The sequence below is a fragment of the Hibiscus syriacus genome, unplaced genomic scaffold (assembly GCF_006381635.1).
Source record: "Hibiscus syriacus cultivar Baekdansim isolate YM2019G1 unplaced genomic scaffold, ASM638163v2 tig00112293_pilon, whole genome shotgun sequence".
Taxonomy (NCBI): Eukaryota; Viridiplantae; Streptophyta; class Magnoliopsida; order Malvales; family Malvaceae; genus Hibiscus; species Hibiscus syriacus.
In genome coordinates, this window is record NW_024063296.1 from 556,033 (window position 1) to 578,748 (window position 22,716).

The following is a 22,716-nucleotide window of genomic DNA, read 5'->3' on the forward strand; positions in this document are numbered from 1 at the left end:
TTTTTATCTTATGATCGAAGCCCTTAATTTTTGTAATTTATTTTTTTTTTATTTTCATAATTGAGGTCTCTATTTTTTTAATCTAACTTTTTACATTTATAATTGTGCCTTTTAATTTTTTTTCAATCCTACTTTTTACCTATATAAATGAGGCATTTAATTTTATAATATTACTTTTTACCTTTATAATTGAAGTCCTAATTTTTTTAGTTTCACTTCTTTTACTTTTATAACTTATGCTACTTATTTAATATTTTTGATTGATTTATTAATGTAATATTAAATTAATTAATAGAATAAAATTTCATTAAAGAGTAGATATAGATGTAAGTTGAAAGGTACGTTAAAACATAGACGGATAAAATTTAGAAAAGTTAATTAATAACTAATTATGATGACATAATCCCAAGCAATTATTCTAAGTAGATATACATTATAATGTTTAGTCCATCTATATCCCTCTAATGGGGCCTCCTCAAAAGAAATGGCAGATGGGGCATAAACAATATTGTTTGTTAATCATCACTTGGTGTAAAGAGAAAAACACTTGAAAGGTAAAATCGAAACCAACTAGGCATTAACCACGTAAAATCGGATTTAGTTCACGTCCGATGCGACTCCAAATCCGACATCACTTTGACGGCTTTGATCCTCCTTTGCTGATATTTGGCGTAAGAATACCACACCCCGCCGGCCGTGTTTATGACCAGTCCAGTTACGTTCAAACCGTGAACTTGCACACCTCCCAGCAAGACAAAACCATGTGTCTGGTAATAATAATCAAAACTTAAACAAATCACTCATCATATAAGAAGAGAATCATACCTTGGTTCATATGTATATGTGTATATAGATAAAATATCCACACACTATATTAACCGGACTATTTCGTTTCCTTTATAGTACTCACGCTCATGTATGGAAATAAGATCCTCCGAATATACGGAAATGTTCGATATACACATAGGTGTATTCGAGATTTACTCGAGTCCAGGTAACATAGTGTGTGTATATGCTTTTCATCATCCCCTTGTATGGTTTTCAACTCGGTTATGAAGCAAACTCGCTTACCGTGGTCCGACACCTTTGAGTACTCCAACAATGGTTGTTGTTAGAGCAGAGTTAACTATGGTACACAAAAACATGGTGTAGTTGAGAGCAATGCCATCACCAATGAAAGAATTAGGACGAACAAAAACGAGAACGAATTGCTCTGCAATGTTAGAAATCTCTTGCGCTACCTCGTGTGGGTTAAGTGCCTTAACCGACTCTAATCTCATCTAACTGCCACTGTTCCGAAGGTCTTGAGGCTGACATGTTGGAAACAACGTTTTCACTGAATCTCAAGCCATTAGATCTGATAAGGCATAACACAATCGCAAATGAATTACAACTGAAAAAAATGTGCAGAGTCCTAACCTTTGCTAGTAACAATGCCAAAGAATTCAGGAATTCTCCGGTCGCTATGATGAGAAACAGCAAAAATGGAAGAGAAAGAAAACTGTTATAGAACATTATCTCTATTGAAGAAAGCCCTTCTTCTGCACCAGACTTCTCCACCAACACGAGGTACATGGTCTGCATTTCGGATTAAACTCCAGTATGAGAAATCAAACTCTATATAATGAAACCTCAACGAGCACTGCCCATTCATAACTGGCTATTTGTTTATATACAAAAGGAAACCTGGAAAAACACAGAGGTCAGGGCCATGGTGTATCCGGGTAGGTTGAAAGAAAAATCTCCAATGGCAGCTACAATAACTCCCACAGCAGTCAAAATTACTGAAAGGATCACCTGAAAATTAACTAAGAATCAAATAACAGTAAAGAAAGTTTTCTAGGCTGAAGAAACAAAAACAAAGTGCGAAACGAAACTGGTCACTAGCCAGGTCAATAAAACTCAGGGATTGGGAACAAGAAACAACGGTTCCGGGGTTAAAGGAAATGATAAACCTGGAATGATTCGAGACAGATTATGAAAACAAAAATTAACAAGGAACAACAAAGGTTACAAACAGAAAAGAAACAAAACCCATGAATGCGAAACAGCGAGTTACGATCACAAAGGACATGCGTCTTTGACAACTTATATATCAACATGATAATGAGAAATCAATTGACATTGACACGAACATTGATCAATGCATTAACAATCATTTCAGGATACACAAGTTCAACAGTCAAGTTATGATCACAAGGGCATACGTCTTTGACAACTTATATATCAACATGATAACGAGGAAGGCATTGACACGAACATCGATCAATGCATTAACAATCATTTTCAGGATACACAAAGCTCAACAGTCAAATTACAAAGGAGATCAAAACTATATATCAAAAGAAGTAAACTAAAAGTGTAAGCCTATCACAGAAATGTCATCACAAACCTGAGTTGTAGGCTTTCCCTTTCCAGAAAAGAATCCGGCAATGAGAACGGCAAGCGATGTGAGCCTCTTTATAGCAATATACATAGGAATATTAACCCCCTTCAAGCTTGCAAGAGCAAATGCCACATTTGCATTGTAAAACTGAGAAACAGGGAGAAGCCTTTTAGCTGTGGTAATATCAACCCCTTTAGCTTTCGTATAACCCATTTTTCGACCAAAGTGAATGAACAGGGCGGTGGCCAATTGCTAAGACAATCGTATTACCAATCAAGCATGTTTTTCAATAAATTCAAAGATCCAATGACCATTTTCTATCTTTGAAAGAGAAATACCTGAAAAGTAAGAAGCGTCATGGAATGTGCATACTGCATAATAATTGCTTTGTTGATAAAAACCATAGCCATGGAAGCAATCCCATATGATATAGCTGCAAACAAACTACAGGGCAAACACATCTTCAGCTTCGCAGCTTTAACAGTAAAACTTGTTTATTTTACCCCCTCCCTTTTTTTTACCCTTTTTCATCTTCTAAAAAAAAAGAGCAAGAACAGTGTACTTGGTAGACAAAATAAATGGCAGTCGGACATGCAAAATATCTGTCAGAAGAATTACAAGACAAAATCATAACCTTAAAAAGGAGCTGCCATCTGTGACACTGCTTGAGTCCATGATTGATAAAGATCGAAAATTGAATTTCCCTTTCGCAAACCAAATCCAATCATATCTCGAGCTAACACAATCCAAATTTCACCTGCAAATCAAAGAACGAGAAATTTGGGTCTTCAAATCCAGAAATAAAAAAAATGAGAAACGAAAACCAACCCATCATCGGAAAATAAATCACCTGGTAGCAGAAAGAATTGAATTGAAAAGAGACCCAAGGTTTTATTCACAAGAGAAAATCTGGGAAATCAGAGAATGGTAGATCGAGTGAAAAGAAGTACAGAGAGAAGGAACGTGAAGATGGAATATCTAATGAAAATGATGAAGTAAATAAATAAATATACCGTAAAGAAAGGGGAAAAGGAAAGGAGATTTGGAATATAGAAGAAACAGCTGGCGGTGAGAGAGAGAATGTGAATGGGGATTGCGAATTGGGAACAAAGACATCACCATCAGCATCACCTGGGATGCTCCATTGAAACACTAATGGAGCTTTGGGTGCTTCGTTGTTGCATACACCATTTTCCAATAAGTAGCAATAATTACGTTTCCATGGCTCCATCTCCATCTACAATTCAACTTCTAATAATGGTTGACATTTTTATGTCCAAGTTTTTTACATCCAACTATATATATTGAATTATGATCATGGTTTAGATTCAAACATATTTACAAATAGAGTTCTAAAAGAGATTTAAACTTAGATCTATCATCTTTATCCTTAGAATTCAGATTAAATTGGTAATTTATAAGTGCTTACTAAGCCATCATGCTTCAAGTAGATGGGTGCTTTAAAATGATAAAAGAGTTGAGTTGGTGTTGATAGGTCAAAATAAGCCTAAATCATCCATTTTCTCTCATGGTTTCTTTTCGTTCGCTCTTTTCACAAGAAATAGTCACTCCCTGATCCCCTTATAATACATGTCAAAATGAAGTTTGAAGTGTTTATGATTCAGGTTATGCTCAATTCTACTCTAAAATTCACTTATTAAAGAAATAAAATGGATGCAACTCACTTATTAATTTCGTATATAACTATATGTGTATCGTTAGGTCTTGATTAAAAGTAGGGAATTTAGTTAAAATATATTTTTTTCTATGCGAGTTTTTTTTATTCAAGTATATATCTTATAAATAGATATTATTAGAAAAGAGAGCTGATTAATCCTTAAATCTCACATTGCTATAACTTTTGAACTCATTTCTTTGATAACAAAGGATTCTGCTTGGCAGTAAATTAATCATTCATAGCTTCGGTTTTGTCTTTGGTAAGGAGTCAAGGAGATGCTGCACATCGCTTGGACTATGCGAGAACCAAGTGAGGCTGTACATGCGTGATCGGTCAGGTCGAGCATCGCATCTGCGACACGGTTTGCTTCTCTATTAATATAGGATGTCTTCACACTCTATTGGAAACTAAGGATTTTCCGAATCCTTCGAACAATTGAAGCATCCTGTTGTTGGCCTGGGGAGTTCAGGAGCTTTACCACCTCGCAGTTATCCACCTCAGCGTCAACATGCCTGGCTCTACATTTCCAAGTGAGAGATAAGCCGTCCAGAACCGCCCAAGCTCCGCGTGAAGTACCAAGTAGTGACTATGTTCCTATGGAAACTTGTTATCCACATACCATTGTTGTTGCGCAGAACTCCTCCACTTGTGGTTGACCTCGTAGCCAAGTTAATAGCTCCATCTGTATTGAGTTTCAAGACTCCGGTGGTGGGCGGTTTCCATTTCTGGTTTTTGTTCCTGCTAGTGCACTGCTACCCTGTTTGTTCGAATGGTTCCGGATCAGCTTAGCCCACGCCAACGCCCCTTGAACGATCTCTGAAGCCGACCAAACCTGTCCATTAAAAACAAAATCATTACGTTGCTTCCAAAATCGCCAGATAATTATACCAAATATGTGGCGCCAATAACAGTCCGATCTATCCAGACTCAAAACCAATCTTCGAGATGCATTGAATGAAAGTTGGAAGAGTTCGAATCCGAGATCAAGAGACTCCAAACCATACGGGTTGACGCACAGTCTCGAATAATGAGGGTGATCGTCTCCTCGTCGTCCCCACAGACCGGTCATCGCTGGTCGGACGTTAAACCGCACCTGTTCCTCTCAGCTTTTGTCATCAATATTCTCCGGAGCATTAACCAGAGGAACTGTTTTATAAGCTGGGGACCATCAAATCTCCAAGCAATTTTCCACAAGTCATCACAGTCATCCCAACAGTTTTGTTGGGTTTCAAGAAACGCCGACTTGACAGTGCAGGCCCCGGAAGGATCCCATCTCCAAATGGGTTGATCTTCACCGATATCGTCGCAAGGAGGGGTAATGGCCGTGATCAGTTGAATATATCATCATCAAGAATTTGATTTAAGAGTTGCATATTCCAGTCACCCTTGTTGTCATTGAAGTCGCGTACCACTGCATGGATATCAGGTTTTCTTTGCATGGAACCAAATCAGTGAGAGGTTTCATTTCGGAAATCCAACCCTCGGTCCAGAACTTCATTCTCTTGCCAACACCCAGAGACCAGCAGACGTTCTAGCGAAGTAGGTCCCAAATTCGGGATAATGATCTCCAAACAAACGACTCTGGATTATTCACTTTCGGAATGAGAACCAGAAGGGTTTTGTTTGATACTAGGATCATCGACTTGCCATAAAAAATACCCTTCACCAATCGCAGACTGCATTTCCTATAGTATCCCACTGGCTTTGAAAAAAGTTGGCATTAAGACCATCAACTCCCAGGGAATTGAGAGGATTCATGTAGAAAAAGGCTTGTCTAATTTCCTCATTGGTAACTCTGGCATTGAGACTACGATCATCTTCAGCCGAGATCCGAGGGAAGGCATCCCAAATGGGGAACCGAACTCTATTGAAATTATCCTCTTTGTAGAGATTACCAAAAAAGGAGTTAGCTTTGGCGCAAAGAATTTCATCCTCAAAACACTACTCTTCATTGTTTTTTTAAGGCTTGTGTCGCAACGGCTGTCTCGGATTCTCGTCTCGACTTGGAATTAATGATGGAGTCGCCACCGATTGTTTTCTAATTAGGTAGATCGGACACCTAAGTTTTACCCATTTAGTAGATCTACATCTTATCAGAGAATTGTCGGATTCAGGAGTCGATTACAATCGATGAAGGATGAGCACTCTCAAATTGCCCTTTCGGTACCACACGATTACCTGATTGTCTTAATTGAGAAAATTGAAGTTTAGATGAAAATTTAAATGTTTCATCCGAATTACTAACATTTGATGAATTTTTGAGATTTAAAATGTTCCTTAAGAAATAAAATTAATGTTAAATAACTAAAAAATACATCAAAACAAAAAATAGGTCATGGTACCAATTTATAAAAAATAGAATTCATTTACAAATCGATTGGTATTAAAAGAAAAAAGAAATAAATGTACAAAAGTAAAGAATACACATAATAAAAATGAACAAAATACATAAAATTAAGATTGCTAAAGAGATAAATAAATAAATAAAAGCTCAAATATCAATAAAAAAGAATTAAAAGTAAACAAAAACGTTGAGGAGGATTAGACCTAATTTAAAAAAATTAAAACTTTGATCTAAAAATAAAAAGATGTGATAAGGAAACAAAATAAAAAAAGAATATGTCATGAATTAACGGGGGAGGAATCAAATTAGAAGGAAAAAGATAATAGTAATAAACGAGAGAAATGTAAATGAATTAAAAAAATTAAAAAATAAAATGAAAATTAGGAAAACATATATAGCAGAATCTAATAAATTTGAAAAGGAAAGAAAAAAAAGTTAAAATAAAAAATTAAAATTAAAAGTTAACTTAAAATAAATTAAAAATAAATTATGAGAAGGGGATCAAAATGAAATTTTAAAAGAAAGAGACGGAGGTTGTAATTATCTCCTACCCGTGTGAACATACAAATATCTATAAGAATATGGATCAGGTCTTCGGATAATTTAATCGAATATAAAAGATTAAAATCATATCAAAATAAATAAATAAATAAAATAAAGGGAAAATAAATTTGTTCAAGATCCCCATCGATTTTCATTGAAAAAACCTAAAGGAAGGCTAAATCTATAAAGATTTATTTCAAGGCATTTGTTCCTTGTTCCTTGGTTTTCTCTCATTCAACGGAGTTGTTTTAGAAAAATAAAGTCTGTGATTGACCGAAACAATAAAAATAAAAATAAAAATAAAAATAAATAAAAATATTATCAGTTTTCATTGTTTCTCGGTTTCCTCTCCAACAAATAAAAAATTTTGAAGAAAGGAAAAACAAAGAAAAGAATCAAATTTGAACAAAGTAAACAAACACACAAAAAAGAATTACCTTTAGTCAAAGGTTTTCTCTTATTGCTTTATCTTCAAGTTACAATTTCTTCTCCCAAATAAAAAGTCATCCCTCTCGTTACAAAATAAGAGTGCCTATTTATAGGCTCCCAAAAACCTAATTAAGAAAAATAATATTAACATAACGAAAAGATCCTAAATTGTCCTAAATAAATAATGGAAAGTATAAAGTTGAATTTATTCAATAATAATCAATAAAATAATTGAAAATTTAGAATAAATTAAAAGTATCGTATTGGACCTGTATCTAATTTTCTGCACACATTGTCTTCGCTAAATATTATGCCATAGAAACGTTTGGATCTTGCTTGAAAATTTGTTGCAAGTTGGTTGATGTCTTGGGCTTCAAAATCAGCTTCAATAAAATGTTTGGGCTTTAGGAAAGAAAACTAGGCCGGACAAAAATCGGGTATTACAGCTGCCCCTCTTTGCTCATTGGCGTATAACGTGAATAAAACAAAGATAAAAAAATAGCCTATTTTTGTTCACTTGATATAGTTTCATTACATGATGTCATTGTTTTCCTTTGTTATTAAGTTGATATGCTCTTCTACATCTTCAAGAATGATTAGCGTGCATGTGAATATTATAGTTAGTTTGGATGATTGGTTCTTCAGGCTGGATATCCTCCGTCGTGGAGTTGAACTTTAAAGCTTTGAGTGACATATAGCTCTTCTTAACTTAAGCTATGCAAAATATGGGTTGGGAAGTGGTTCTTTGTTGTAAAATCGCAACCAACCTGAGCATTCTTCTTGGCTTAAAGACCTTAGTTTGAATTTTGACCGAAAAATAGTTCCTCGTTACTACTTGCGGTCAATGTGCTCTTGAGTTGAGTGGAATCGAACTTGAAAGCTTTGGTCGATAGATAGCTCTTTTCGGCTTAAGCTATGTCGAAATCTGACTGGGAAGTGGTTCTTTGTTGCCAAACCGCAACCAACTTGGGCCCTTTTCTTGGCTTAAAGACCTTAGTTTGAATTTTAACATGAAGGTAGTTCCTTGTTACTACCATGCGGTCAATGTGCTCTTAAGTTGAGTGGAATCGAACTTGAAAGTTTTGGTAGGCAGATAGCTCTTCTTAATTTAAGTTATGTTGAAATATAATTGAGAAGTGGTTCATTGTTTCCAAGTCACAACTAACTTGGGTCTTCTTATCTGATTAAAGACCTTGGTTTGAATTTTGACCGATAGGTAGTTATTCGTTGATACCATGCGGTCAATGTGCTTTCGAGTTGAATTGAATCGAACTTGAAAGCTTTGGTTAACAGATAGCTCTTCTCGAATTAAGCTATGTTGTAAATGATTCCTCTAAATGAATGATTCTTTGGATGGCTCTTATTCGTGAGTTTAAGTCAAACAAGACGATTCCCCTTCGCGGTTTAAGTCAGTTTTGATTTTTTGGATAACTCCCCTTCGTGGGTCTAAGTCAAGTGAGACGTCTTTCCTTCATGGTTCAAGCCAATCTTGATTCTTTGGATGAATCCCCTTCACGATTTAAGCCGATATTGATTCTTTGGATTGCTCCCCTTAGCGGGTCTAAGTCAAGTGAGATGACTCCCTTTTGTGATTTAAGACAGTCTTGATTCTTTGGATGACTCATCTTCACGATTTAAGCAGTCTTGATTATTTGGATGACTCCCTTTCGTAGGTCTGAGTCAAGCGAGACGACTCCTCTTTGCAGTTTAAGTTGGTATTGATTCTTTGGATGACTTTTTCTTCATGGGTTTAAGTCATGCGACATGATTCTTTGAGTGACTTACTTTCGTGGGTTTAAGTAAGGTTCTTTGGATGACTTCCCTTCGTGGGTTTAAGTCAGGTTCTTCAGATGAATTTTTCTTTGTGGGTTTACGTTACGTGATATGCTTCTTTGGGTGACTTCTCTTCATAGGTTTAAGTCAATTAGGATGTAGAGCATGACATCCTTCGTAGTCATTATAAACCATATGATGTTGTTTCTTAGAAAAAAAGATGATCATTATTCTTAGAAATATTCTTCTCAACTTTTATATTTGCATCCCAGTGCACTTACTCAGCTTTGGAATAGGATCTTAGGTACCTTGACAAGTCATGATCCTACTGTAGATCCACGTCTAGCAAAAGAAATTCTTGGGTGACTTCAAATTTTGGATGAAAACTCTTCTTAAATGCTTTAGATTGCTTACATGAAATCTTTGTAGCAACATTTCCCTCGATTTAATTTGATCGTTTTACACTTATTGTAGCTAATAAGGGTTGCCTTCAGATGTAGCATCTTTAAATTTGGCTTGTGAGTAAGGTTATCTATTTGTAGTGTGTAAGGCCCTTTTTTCAATCGACTCATTGTTTTGAGGCCCACTTTTTCAGGAGGAATTATGAAACTGCATCGAGAGACAAAATGATGGATGAGATAATGATTCTCAAGATGCCCCACTTCACTCCAAGTTCTTCAATTGATTTTCAAGAATGTATGTCTTGCTTGAAAAATGTCTTTTCTTCAAAGTATTGAAAAGTTCATTGTGAAAATGATGTCAAAGAATTGAAGCAAAATATCAGTTCATTGAATATCAAATAAATAAATCATACATGTTGATTTCGAAAATTATAGTCATTAGACAAGTGTCCAAATCGATGGGTGATTTGGGAAGGCAATGTGATTTGGTTTTGTTTTATTTCTTTATTTTTCACCATCTGGATCTCATGGGTTTTGTGAATGATTTCGAAATTCCCCACAATTCTGGCATGGCTTTCAAATGGGATGCAGACAAAATAGCATAATTGGTACACTCTACAACTAGATCTTTTAGAGTGCATTTCTATTTTAGTTCTGAGGAATCTTCCTTTTGTTCTAGTTTTGCAGACTCCTTAAGCAGAGATAGTGCATAAATATCGATCTAAAAATGAAACTCACGAGTGCTTTTGTGTAGTCGACTATAACAGATTTTTCTTAACTCCCTTAGTCCACCTTTCGTTAGAACTCATTCCCTATTCAAACTTTAGGCCTTACCACATTCTTTAAGTTATACTTTGAATTTGATTATCTTTTCTTGGATTTTGGTGGGAGATTCATCTTGACATAAAGAGATTAGTGTCATGATCTAAATGTAATCTTATTCATAAAGTTAGGGCTTTTGGAATGACCCATTACTTTAGTGGAATACCCCTGATTAGAGGATTCAAGTGTCATAAAGTCTTTGACTTGACAACTTGAATGAAACTCACTTCATAAAGCTCATACATTACTTCCATGGATGCTTCGGACATTACCTCTGAAGATTGATAGCTTACTACTTTCAACGGAGTGCCCTCAACAAAATTATCTTATTGATATCACATTACTTCCTTGAGTTCTCGATTTCAAAATTTCTTAAGTTCATCAAGAGGAATCTGTCATAGTCTGAATGTCAGTGAAAGTCAAGAAATTTCATCCTTAGAGCTCAATTTCCAAGCAACTAACCTAAGCCACATTTATCTATTCCACTATTCCATTTGTGAAAATTGTATATCACCGCTGAACATACTCAACAATTATGCCAACTAATTAATCTTCCAAAGGTATGCATCAAAGATGCCACATCATGTCTTCTTTCTTACTTACCTGAGCATTTTATAGTTTCATTGTGTTAGGGAAATATTACCTTGGTTTATTGGGTGAAATGTATGATGATAAATTAATGGAACTTGTTTTTAGGGAATTTAATCTCATCACATGTCAAAAGGATATAAGCTTATTTCTTAATTATTCATTATATTTGATATTCACTGAATTTAAAAAAATGCTTCATTTCTCAAATTTATTCAACGAAAAAAAATTCATATGTGAAAAGCACATTCAAACAAGACATTATTCCCTAAGGCATAACTTCGTAGTAATAGACGAATTCCGGACCTATCAAGTTCTTTTGTATCATTCTTCATTAACTCCCACTTCCTCATGATTAGAAAATTATGCCATATTCAAGTTGTTGAAGTGAATATGATTTATATCTTCCAACCCTCTTAAAGGCAGGATAATTTTTGATGAAATACCACAAGACACCACTATGATACTCACAATATGTGCTCTCGTTGTACCACCTAGGGTATGGTGGCTTTATAGGATCCACTAGATAGGGCAACACCATGTGTTTATCATAGTGTTCCTGAAACAATTCTTGATATGTCATCGGAATAGGGTCAATTTGTTTTGACGGTGTAGTTGACTTTGGTTGTGAGGAAATGATGTTGCTTACCTCCCCTTCCTTATTCCTTGAGGATGGCCTCTTATGACATTCATTCCCTTCTATCTTACTCTGTTTGATGTCCATTTGTACCATCTCATCGGTCATTACGATATCGATGAAGCTTCCGGAAGTGATCACAACCAAATGTCCGAAGGAGGGATGTTTGAGAGTATACACGAAAAGTTTCCTCGTCTCATTTTCATTTAGTGGAGGATGAACATGCAAAACTACATTATCCCATCGCTGCATGTATTGTCAGAAATTTTTGTTTGCTCATTTCTCCTCCCTTGCACTATTACTCGATCTGGCCTCATCTCGTTTACGTGTTTGTATTGCTCTATGAAGGACTTAGCAAGAATCTTCCAAGTCTGAATATGAGTCATGCTTAGCAGGTTATACCACCGAATTGTTGAACCCGATAAGCTATATTGGAAGTAGTGGATAAAGAGTTGGTCATTTCCCACATGTCCTGTCATCTTTCAATATAACATAGTTAAATGGGTCGATGGGCAGGTGTTTTAATCAAATTTCTCAAAGTTTGGAATTTTGAACTTTAGTGCTAATACAAGATCTAAGACCAAGCTTAATTTTGAGGCATCGATTCCGTTGAAGCCTTCATCTCATCTGACAATATTCATCTAATCCTCTAACTGTCTTGTAACATCCCGAAATCAGGGTAAGTGACTAAATTGTAAATTTTAAAAACTATATGCTCGATTTCGAAACAAGTTAAAAGTTCAATGACTTAAATAGGAATAATTCTTTATTGGATTAGATGATAATTATAGAAATGTTGAAGGGAATAATAGTAATTCCATAAGGAAGATTTTTTTCCTCCTTTACATAGGATATAACACGTGGAAATGAAGAGAGACAAGGTTATAGTTTCCAGAGTTCTCTTCTTCTCCTTTCTTCTTCACGTGTGGAAGCCAAGAGCAAAGGTAAGATTTCTTGTTGGTTGATATTTAACTGAATTTAAGACTGGGTTATGATCATTAGATGATAACTAAGCTTAAGGAAAGCTTAGGTTATCTTAAAACCACAAAATGAGGAGTAAATGAAGAATTTAAGAAAGGAAGTATAAAAATGAAATATTGGAATAGAGTTCATAATAAGCATTAGAAGTGAGATTTGACTTGTCATCAAGTTAATTAAGGGATATGAAGTGTTAGAATTATATTTAGAACATGTTGGAATTTGAGTGAGATTCTTAAATTCTATGTGAAGGATTGAATTTTTAATTTTTAGAGGTATTGAATGGATAACAATTAGTTTAAGTAAGTATATGCAAGTTAGGGATATAAAAGGAGGTGAATTATGTAGTGTTGAGGGGATTATGAAGGGATTTCGTGCTAAAAAAATAACATTTCTAGGCTATGTGCATCGATGCACATTCAATGTGTACCGATGCATCAAAGGTAAAATCCGAGAAATTGTTCAAGGTGTATTGATGATCATAAAGTGTATCGATGTACTCCTTTAAAATAAAAATAAAAACATCGAATGTCATCAGTGTATCGATGCACAAGTAGTGCATCGATGCACCCCCTTAAAATACAAACATCGAATGAGATTTATGTACCGATGCATAGATAGTGCACCGATGCACCCGTCAAGGGATGCATCGATACATGGTGTAGTGCATCGATGCATACCTTTATTAAAAGGTGAAAATAACTTTTCTTTTAGCCTAAGAAATGATAGTTTAGAATATATTAATTAGTATACTTATAAGTATCAATGAATTACTATGTAGATACAGAGCCTAAATAATTTCCGGAACTTGGCAAGTAAGATCGATCAAGGAAAAGATAACAGATCGGTATTGACTAGTGAGGCCAGGTGAGTGCGTATTATTAGAATATATGTATTGTATATGGAAATTGGACTTGCGATAAGTCTTTTTCCAATATGTTGAATATATGATTGTATGATTAGAAGTTTGATTATGTTTGATATTACGTGAATATGCTTAGTTGTATTATATGTTAGGTGGTATGAATTTATATGATGTGTTATATGGCAATGATTTATGTATTATAGGAAAATGTTAAACGATTTATATGAACCTGAGATATAAATTATAGGATCACGAACTATGTAAAATACCAATGACTTATGTGAGAATAAGAGGAAGTGACTATATAAACATGTAAGATAAATTATATGGGAAAGATTTATAGGCTTAAATGAATTTATAATAAATAAGATATATAGTAAAAATCTATGAAGCCATAGAGAGATATTATAGGAGCTTTTGATGATAATTTATTAGAAGACTTGTATATGTGATAAGCTATGTGAAACTGAACTAGGTAAATATATGAAATTAGTAAATAAATGATGGGAGATAAGTAATTATGTAAAACATGGAGTTATGATATATATATAAATAGACTATATGAAAATGAGTACATGATATTATGTATAAGTTATTTATGCAATTAAGACTTGCGATGAGTCTAATTCTGATATTAGATTACATGAGTACACGAATACAATCATGTAGTGCTATGATGCTTATGTGTACATAAGTATATGCCTATGTCTAGATATTAAGTGCATCTTTATACATGATCTATGTGAATGCATTTGTATGTGATATACCATGTGAACTAATATAATTGACTTATGTAATTAAAGGGAGAAATGAAATTAGGTATGTGATTATAAGATATGTGATAATAAGTTATATGATTATATGATCATAAAATATAAGACATGTGACAAGAGATGTGTAATTACATGAAAGTATAATATAAGCTATGTGAAAGTGATCTATAGAACTATTTGTCTATATGAATACCAAGACATGTGATATGATATATATGTTAATAAGATATGAGATTCTACTAGAATATTACACGATCTACATGACAATAAGCTATGAGATTATATGCCTATTTGATATGAATGTGTGAATATGTGACAAACATAAATATTAATACATATGTTATGTGTCTTGAGAGCTAGAGGTATAGTTGGCATGCCAAGAGTCGAGGGTCTACGTGGTTCTTCGGGACATATATGTATTCTTTGGAACATGTATGAGGTCTTTTGAGACACATATTTGGTCATTAGCATATGTATATGATTCTTAAGGAATTTTCTACGTGGTCCTTAGGGACATCTTATATGGAACTACGGTGCAATTCTACGTGGCACTTCAGTGCAATCCTACGTGGCACTTCGTTGCATTTATATGAGCTGTGATGTTATATGATTTGTATATGTATTAAAGATAATAAGAAGAGGATAATATAAAGAGGGAGAAGCGATGATAACATATAAAAGATTATGAATGTAAATGATGATATGTGTGTCTATGTGTAATTAGTACATCAGAGAATATATGATTTGGTATGGTATATATATATATATATGTATGTAATTATGTTTTGTAGGTATTATGAGCTTATTAAATTACTATAATTCTATGAAGTGTGTAGAGTAGGAATTAGAGTTAAGATTTTATATTTAAGTGTTAATGCCTCACTAAGTCATCGATTTAGCGTGTGAATGTTTCACACGTAGGTTTCGAGAAGAGGAAAAAGGGGATCAAAGATGAGCTCATCAAGTCAGCATCTCCTTCCCGAAGTTCAGATCTGAAAAATCTTGAATTATATGCATTTTATGAAATATAGTTGGCAAGTAAGATAAAAGATTGGTGTCGGATACGCTCTGATAAGTTTTGTAAATCAATATGTTTTACACAATAGCAATTATTTGGTTTATTTAAAATGTAGAACTGAATCTTTATTTAATTATTTTATTTTTTTTTCAAAGTAAATGATTTGAAAAGTCAATGTGACACCTCGGACTCGTATCTGGGTTGGATATAGGTTGGGGTGTTATATATCTTATTTTCTCTTCTATTTTCCAGGTTTTATCTTCCTCGTTAAAGTATGTGATGTAATTTTTAGGTTTATTATTAGGATTGGTTACCCCGATTTGCCCCTTAGTGGCAGAAGAATCTGCCTGATACCCAGGCGTAACTATCAATTTTGGTAGTGTTACCATTGTCTCCTCAATAGCTTATTTTCCTGATACATTAGTGAAATTTACCTTTATCAATATGCTATTAGTTAATCAATCAGAGTATTCTGCTTTTGGACAATGGAATCAAATGTGGTCTTCAGATTTTGACTCAGTTTATTCTTCAAATCTTGTTGTAGGTTAGTGAAGTTCTCTTCAGTCTCTTTCATTCTAGCTTTCATTTGTCTTGATTTGAAATGAGTCTTATGTGGGTGTGGGTGTGCTGTGTTTATCGTTTTTTCCTTCATGAATGAAATAACTCTTATTATTCATTTAGGGTTTAATCATGAATGCACAATGAAAAGTTAGTTAAATTAAAAAAGCAAGAATGCATGATGAACTTGAGCCGTTGATCCAAAAAGTGCATGTCATAGTAGAACAACCTTGTTGAGACAAAAGTTATTATAACTAGACCAAAAACATTTTTGGACAGTTTTAGACTAGTTAATAGGTTTATTTGCTTCGATCGTGACTAGTTGCGTGCCAAGATGTGTTGCCCTAGCTTTTTTCATCTAACCGTACAAGTGATGAGTCATTTTGTGAATTTTCCCCAGGAACCCCTGGATGACTGCATCTCTTACTTGCTCATTTTTTCTTCTATCCTTTTAAGATGTTCTGGGTTCGTTATGCAAATAAAAGTCATGCATCCCTCAGTAATGGACTTCATGTTTATGGTTGTATCGCGGATTAAAATCTCTTCTGTCGATAGCACTTATGCTTCTTTTTACATCTTCGCTTGCCCCCATATGCCTCGCAACTCCTGAAGTACAACCAACCAACTCTTTCAATCATCTTGCAGACTGTCTATTTTCTCATTCCAATTCTTCTTGGACCATAGTTGTACTTCTACATTCTTGACCTTTTACATCACAACCCCATTGTCTATTAATGAAAACTGTCTTGAAATGACGGACACTTTGGGGATCAACGTCTCTATGAAATGATGTAGATGAAAAAATGGAAAAGGGGAAACAAAAGAAAACAAGTTAGTATGACAAATTAATAAAAACATATATTATAAGGATTTTTACCTCACATGATCTCTACCCGACATACTTTTGTTCATACCCGAACATAATTTCTAATACCACATTCTTTTTATCGAAATAAAATCCTAACCGCATAAATATCTAGTTCATATGCTTATAATAAAAAAAATAAACGACCATCATCCTAGGGTTTTGTCTGTGGTTTTGGGGTAAACTCTAATCTCACACCACCACTGGATTTGGTTCTATAAAAGGGACCTGAGTTCTCTTTGTCGGTGCCCCTTGGTCATTCCAAACCCTTGATCCTAAGCCCATTATAGGATCATGCGGACCAAGTTAAACTCGAGAAGATACATTCCTTTATGCCTAACACGAGGAATAAATTCTTACGAAGACATAACGTATATCAATCTAGAGGGCAAGTTGCTAGGCCTATGCAAAGAATAAATTCTCACGAAGGCTTCACTTTCATCCCCACTTAAACGAGTTTGGAGCTTGGGTTTAGAGCTTGAAGTTAAATGTTTTTAAAAAAAATTGAAAATACTAGAAGAAAATATCAATACAACTATTTATTTGAAAAAAATAATCAAAGGTCAACAAAATTGATCGAAAATATATTAAAATTTAAACTTATAATTTTTGCTTAAGAAGACAACATAGTAATCGATTTTTGGCCTGACCCTCAAATGTCCGTAGCGGAGTCGTCAAACTATCTTAACGATCCTTAAGACAGTCTCAGATTATATTCTCGACTTGGAATTAATGATTGAGTCGCAACCGATCGTTTTCGAATTACGTAAATCGAAAACCTAATTTTTACCCATTTAACATATCTGTATCTTACCAGAGAATTATCGATTACAATCGAGGAAGGATGAGCACCCTCATATTGCCCTTTCCATACCATACCATTACTCGATTTTTTTAATTGCGAAAATTAAAGTTTAGATGAAAATTTAAATGTTCGATCCGAATCTCTTATCTTTGATGAATTTTTTAGATTTAAAAGGTTCCTTAAGAAATAAAATTAATGTTAATAACTAAAAAATACTGCAAAACAAAAAAAATAGGTTAAAGTACCAATTTATAAAAATACAACTAATAATTTTTTTATTTTACAAATAAATTGGTATTAAAAGAACAAAGATATAAGTGTACAAAAATGAAGAATACATATAATACAAATGAACACAAATACATAAAATTAAGATTGCTACAGAGATAACTAAACAAAAACTCAAATATCAATAAAAAAAGAATTAAAAGTAAATAACAACGTTGAAGAGGATTAGACCTAATTTCTTTTTTTTTTTTAAAAATAAAGCTTTTATATGAAAATAAAAAGACATAATAAGAAAACAAAATAAAAAAAATAATATGTCATAAATTAACGGGGAGGAATCAAATTAGAAGGGAAAAAATAAAAGTGATGAACGAGAGAAATTTAAATGAATTAAAAAGTAAAAAAATGTAAAATGAAAATTAGGAAAACATATATAGCAGAATGCTAATAAATTTGAAAAATAAACTAAACTTAAAAAAAATAACAAAAAAAGTTAAATACAAAAATTAAAATTAAAAGTTAATTTAAAATAAATTTAAAATAGATTATGAGAAGGGGATCAAAATAAAATTTTAAAAGAAAGAGACGAAATTTATAATTATTTCCTACCCTTGTGAAAATACACGTAGTTATAAAAATATGGATCGAGTCCTCGGATAATTTAATCGAATATAAAAAAATCAAAATCTAATCAAAATAAATAAATAAAATAAAGGGAAAAGAAAATTTGTTCAAGATCCACAATCGATTTTTCATCAAAAAACCTGAAGGAATGCTAAATCTATAAAGATTTATTTGAAGGCCTTTGTTCCTTGGTTTTCTTTCGTTCAACGGAGTTTTTTTTATGTAGAAAATCAAGTTTGTGATTGATCGAAACAATAAAAATAAAATAATGAAAAAATTATCGGTTTTCACTAAAAACCTCAAGGAATGCGAAATCTATAAAGGTAGCATTTTTCTTGTTCCTCGGTTTTCTTTCTACTAATAATTTTTTTAAGAAAGGAAAAACAAAGAAAAGAATCGAATTTGAACAAAATAAACAAACACACACAAAAAGAATTACCTTTAGTAAAGGTTTTCTCTTATTGCTTGTATTCAAGTTACAATATCTTCTCCCATATTAAAAGTCCTCCCCCTCATTACAAAATAAGAGTGCCTATATAGGCTCCCAAAAATCCTAAAAAAATCCTAGAATCTTTTCATTAATGTTAAATACATTAAAGTCATATTAACAGAATGAAAAGATCCTAAATTAATCTAAATAAATAATGGAAAGTATAAAGTTGAATTTATTCACAAATAATTAATAAAATAATTAAAAATTTAGAATAAATTAAAATTCACGTTTTGGGCTGTATCTAATTTTCTGCAGCCACTGTATTCGCTAAAATAAGAATATCTTGAGTTCTTGCCGTCCGATTAAGGCGTTTCAAAATGCATTGTAAAGCTAAATGAAAGAAGATCATATCTTAAAATTCATGTCTTACGCTTCAAAATCACCTTCAATAAAATGTTTGAACTTTGGGAAAGAAAACTAGGCGGAACAAAAATCGAGTATTACAACTTGAATCAGGTTTGACTTGCGACAGGTGAGAGTATGGCTGTGAAAGTACTCTGTGTTCTGATCCCCTTTCATGAGCCACGTTCTCCCAACTTTCTGCTTCCATAAAAGCTCCTCGTGGTCTAGAATCTCTTCAGGTTGATGCTGACACTACAGCAAAACTGGCATTTTACGGTGTTTTTTTACCTATAGCGGCGTTTATAACCGCCTCTAAAAACACATGCGACGTTATGACAAACGCCGCAAAAAGCACCGCTAAAAGTCCCAGCGTTTGCGAACAAAAAATTCCACAATAGGTGTTGATATTTAGTGGCGTTTGAACAAAAAATGCCGTAATAAGTGTTGATATTTAGCAGAGTTTATATAACAAACGCCGTAATAGGTTTTGATATTTAAGGGCGTTTGTATTAAAAACGCCGCAATAGTTGTTGATATTTAACGGTGTTTGTATTACAAACGCCACAATAGGTTTTGATATTTAGCGGCGTTTGTAATAAAAACGCCGCAATAGATGTTGATGTTTAGCGGCGTTTTTTTCACAAACGCCGCAGTGGTTATTGAGATTTAGCGGTGTTTTTATCGCAAACGTTGCAATAAGTGTTGAAATTTAGCGGCATTTTCCCACAAACGCCGCAATAGGTGTTGAGCTTTAGCGGCGTTTGTTCATACAAACGCCGCAAAAAGATCGCTATATAGCGGCGTTTTTAGGATACAAACGCCGCTAAGATACCGCTATATTGCGGTGTTTTAGATACAAACGCCGCTAAATGTTTGATATATTGCGGCATTTTTTGTTACAAACGCCGCTAAATAACTAAGAATTTAACCAATTTAAAAATTATATTCGATTACCCCAAATCTGTTATTTCAACCTGTTCCATTATCCAACAAATAAAACAACAATAACATCAAACTATATATCCATAACAAGCAACGTCAAATCCAATATAATAAAAAAAATTCATTAACGTAATATAAGTTCAGTTAAACACGGTTCAGTAACATTAACAGAATGCTCATAATATAAATGAAACTACGAAGGTGGATTCTGAGGTTGCATTTTCTGTATCATCAGCATCATATCAATGAGTCGTTTTTCAAATTCTTCACATCTCTGCTGATATGTTGCTTATCTTTGTGCTTTCGCTGCTTCTCTATGTGCTTCCGCTGCTGTTCTCTCTGGTTCCCTTGCTTTATTTTCCGCTTTCAAGTTAGCCATTTGTTGATCCATCTCAGCCAACTTTTCTTTTAAACGACTAACTTCTAATTGGGAAAATCGAGACTGTGATGACGTGTACTGTGATGAACTGGATCCAAAATATTTGGTGGGAGTAACGAATGATCCTTGACAGTGCACCCGGCCATATCTTTCAGGACCCAAAACGTCATTAATAGCTTGGTTTTCAATGTCATCATCATTAATAATACCTTGACTCGAAGCATTAGCATGATGCTCCAGCTTTTTCTCCCTCAATTTTTCCTAATAATAAAGTGAATAATTAATTAAAATAAAAAATGTCATGGTACAAATATAAATAAAGTCAGGTAAATTTAAAACATCTACCCAATAAAAGTACCATAATTTCTGTAGCGTCAGCAGTCATAGGATGGTCATCCTTCTTCGTATGTGTCACGTCGAAGAGTTGGATTCGACCAACTTTAGAACCGGATGTATTTTCCTACAATGTACCATAATATAATTATATATGAGTTAGTATGTACATGGAATACAAAAAACTATTTCAATAATCTATAATACCTCCTCATTAGCTATACAAGCAAAGCTCTTCGATCCAGCCGTGTGCGTAAACTTTTCTTGTTGCATGCTAGCAACACCAACATGCTCTCGGTCCTACAATTTATAAATCAACCACTTTTAATGATGATTTACAATTCGTTACAATTATTTATGAAAAATACATCATACCTGTCCTTTTTGTGAACTCCAAAATCTGACTACATCTTCCCATTGGTACCTAAGCATTCCTGGTGGGACTGTTTGCAACTTCTCTTCAAGGCTGAGATCATTCTTGAAGTATTTCTTCTTTAAGGAGCTCTTGTGGTCCCTCCATTTCTTCCCTAACGCTTGCTTCACATAATCATCAGAGACCTCTAAAGAAAATTTCTCCTATACAACAATTAAGTGTGCACCGTAAGTATAAATTAGTATTGAATTTCTATAGAGTATATATTATAATGACATTATTACCTTAACAAAATCCAATGCTTGATTTTTGTTACTATTAGGCATTTGGCGCCATGACTCATAATTTATCGGTAACAAATTTGCATTACGTCCAACTATGCCTAAGTAACCTGCTAGAAGACGTGCTTCTGGGCCAATAGGTTGACCGACATCATTTCTTGAAACTTTTACGCGATGCCCAGGAGGAAGTTGGTATGATTCCTTCAAAGTTGTACGTCCTTGAGTCTTGCGCGTTCCAGTATTTTCAACTATATAAGAAATTATTAAATACCAGTTTAGAAAATGAACAAAGTAGTAAATAAAGTTTTGAAGATTACTTTGAATTTCTACTTCTTCTTCAACAGTTTCAGGAACTTTGGAAGACTCAGGTGCATTCGATTCCTCGTTATTTCTTTCTTCATGGTCTTCAGAAGCTCGAACAACCCACAAATCAATTATTTTTCTCCTCGGTATGATATCTGTAATAAACAAACATGAGTAATAAAAAAATGAATTAATTAATGAATATATTGAAAGACAACATGTTAAAGTTTATAACAATATAAATAAATAAATGAAGATATAAAATCGTACAACATTCTTATGTAATGTCAGTTGTCATAAATATCTTCATCAACGTCCTCCCGAACCCATTGAAATTGTGTTGTATTAGTGATAGTTTCATCTATGTTTTGTGGTAGTAGAGGTAAACATTCTGATATTGTTTCAATGTCATCTCTACTTCCATCCCCGATGTCTATCAAGTCTCCAGGAGTATTTTGAAGCACAATATACCAACCGTCATCCATTGGATCGTGACAATAAAATACTTGTATCACTTGAGAGGAAAATACATATGGTTCATCCATCAAATATTGACCCGTGTGAATTAATCGAGAGAAATTCACCATTGAAAACCCGAATTTATCTCTTTTTATACATCTGTTTACATCAACCCAGTCACACCGAAACAACACAACATTTCGTTTTCCATAATAATCTAACTCAATAATGTCCGTAAGATTTCCATAATAAGCGACCTCTCCATTCTGCGGATTATTGTCCCTTACAGTAGCATAACTTGTAGTTGACGAAGTAACTACAACTCCACAATTTTGTATCCTCCTTAATCTTTCACGCGATTTCGTGTGGAACCTGAACCCATTAATAAGGAAGGCATTATATCTTTTAACTATTCTATTCGGACCTTGAGAAATCCATTTAACTTCTTTACTAACTTCTCTCCAACTCTAAACCTATTACACATGAATGGCGAATT

At 33.8% G+C, this 22,716-nt stretch overlaps 1 pseudogene; it reads right to left on the reverse strand.

Moving 5' to 3' along the window:
• Nucleotides 1-585: 585 nt before the first annotated feature.
• Nucleotides 586-3,143, reverse strand: LOC120177544 (annotated as a pseudogene).
• Between the last annotated feature and the right edge of the window lie 19,573 nt (nucleotides 3,144-22,716).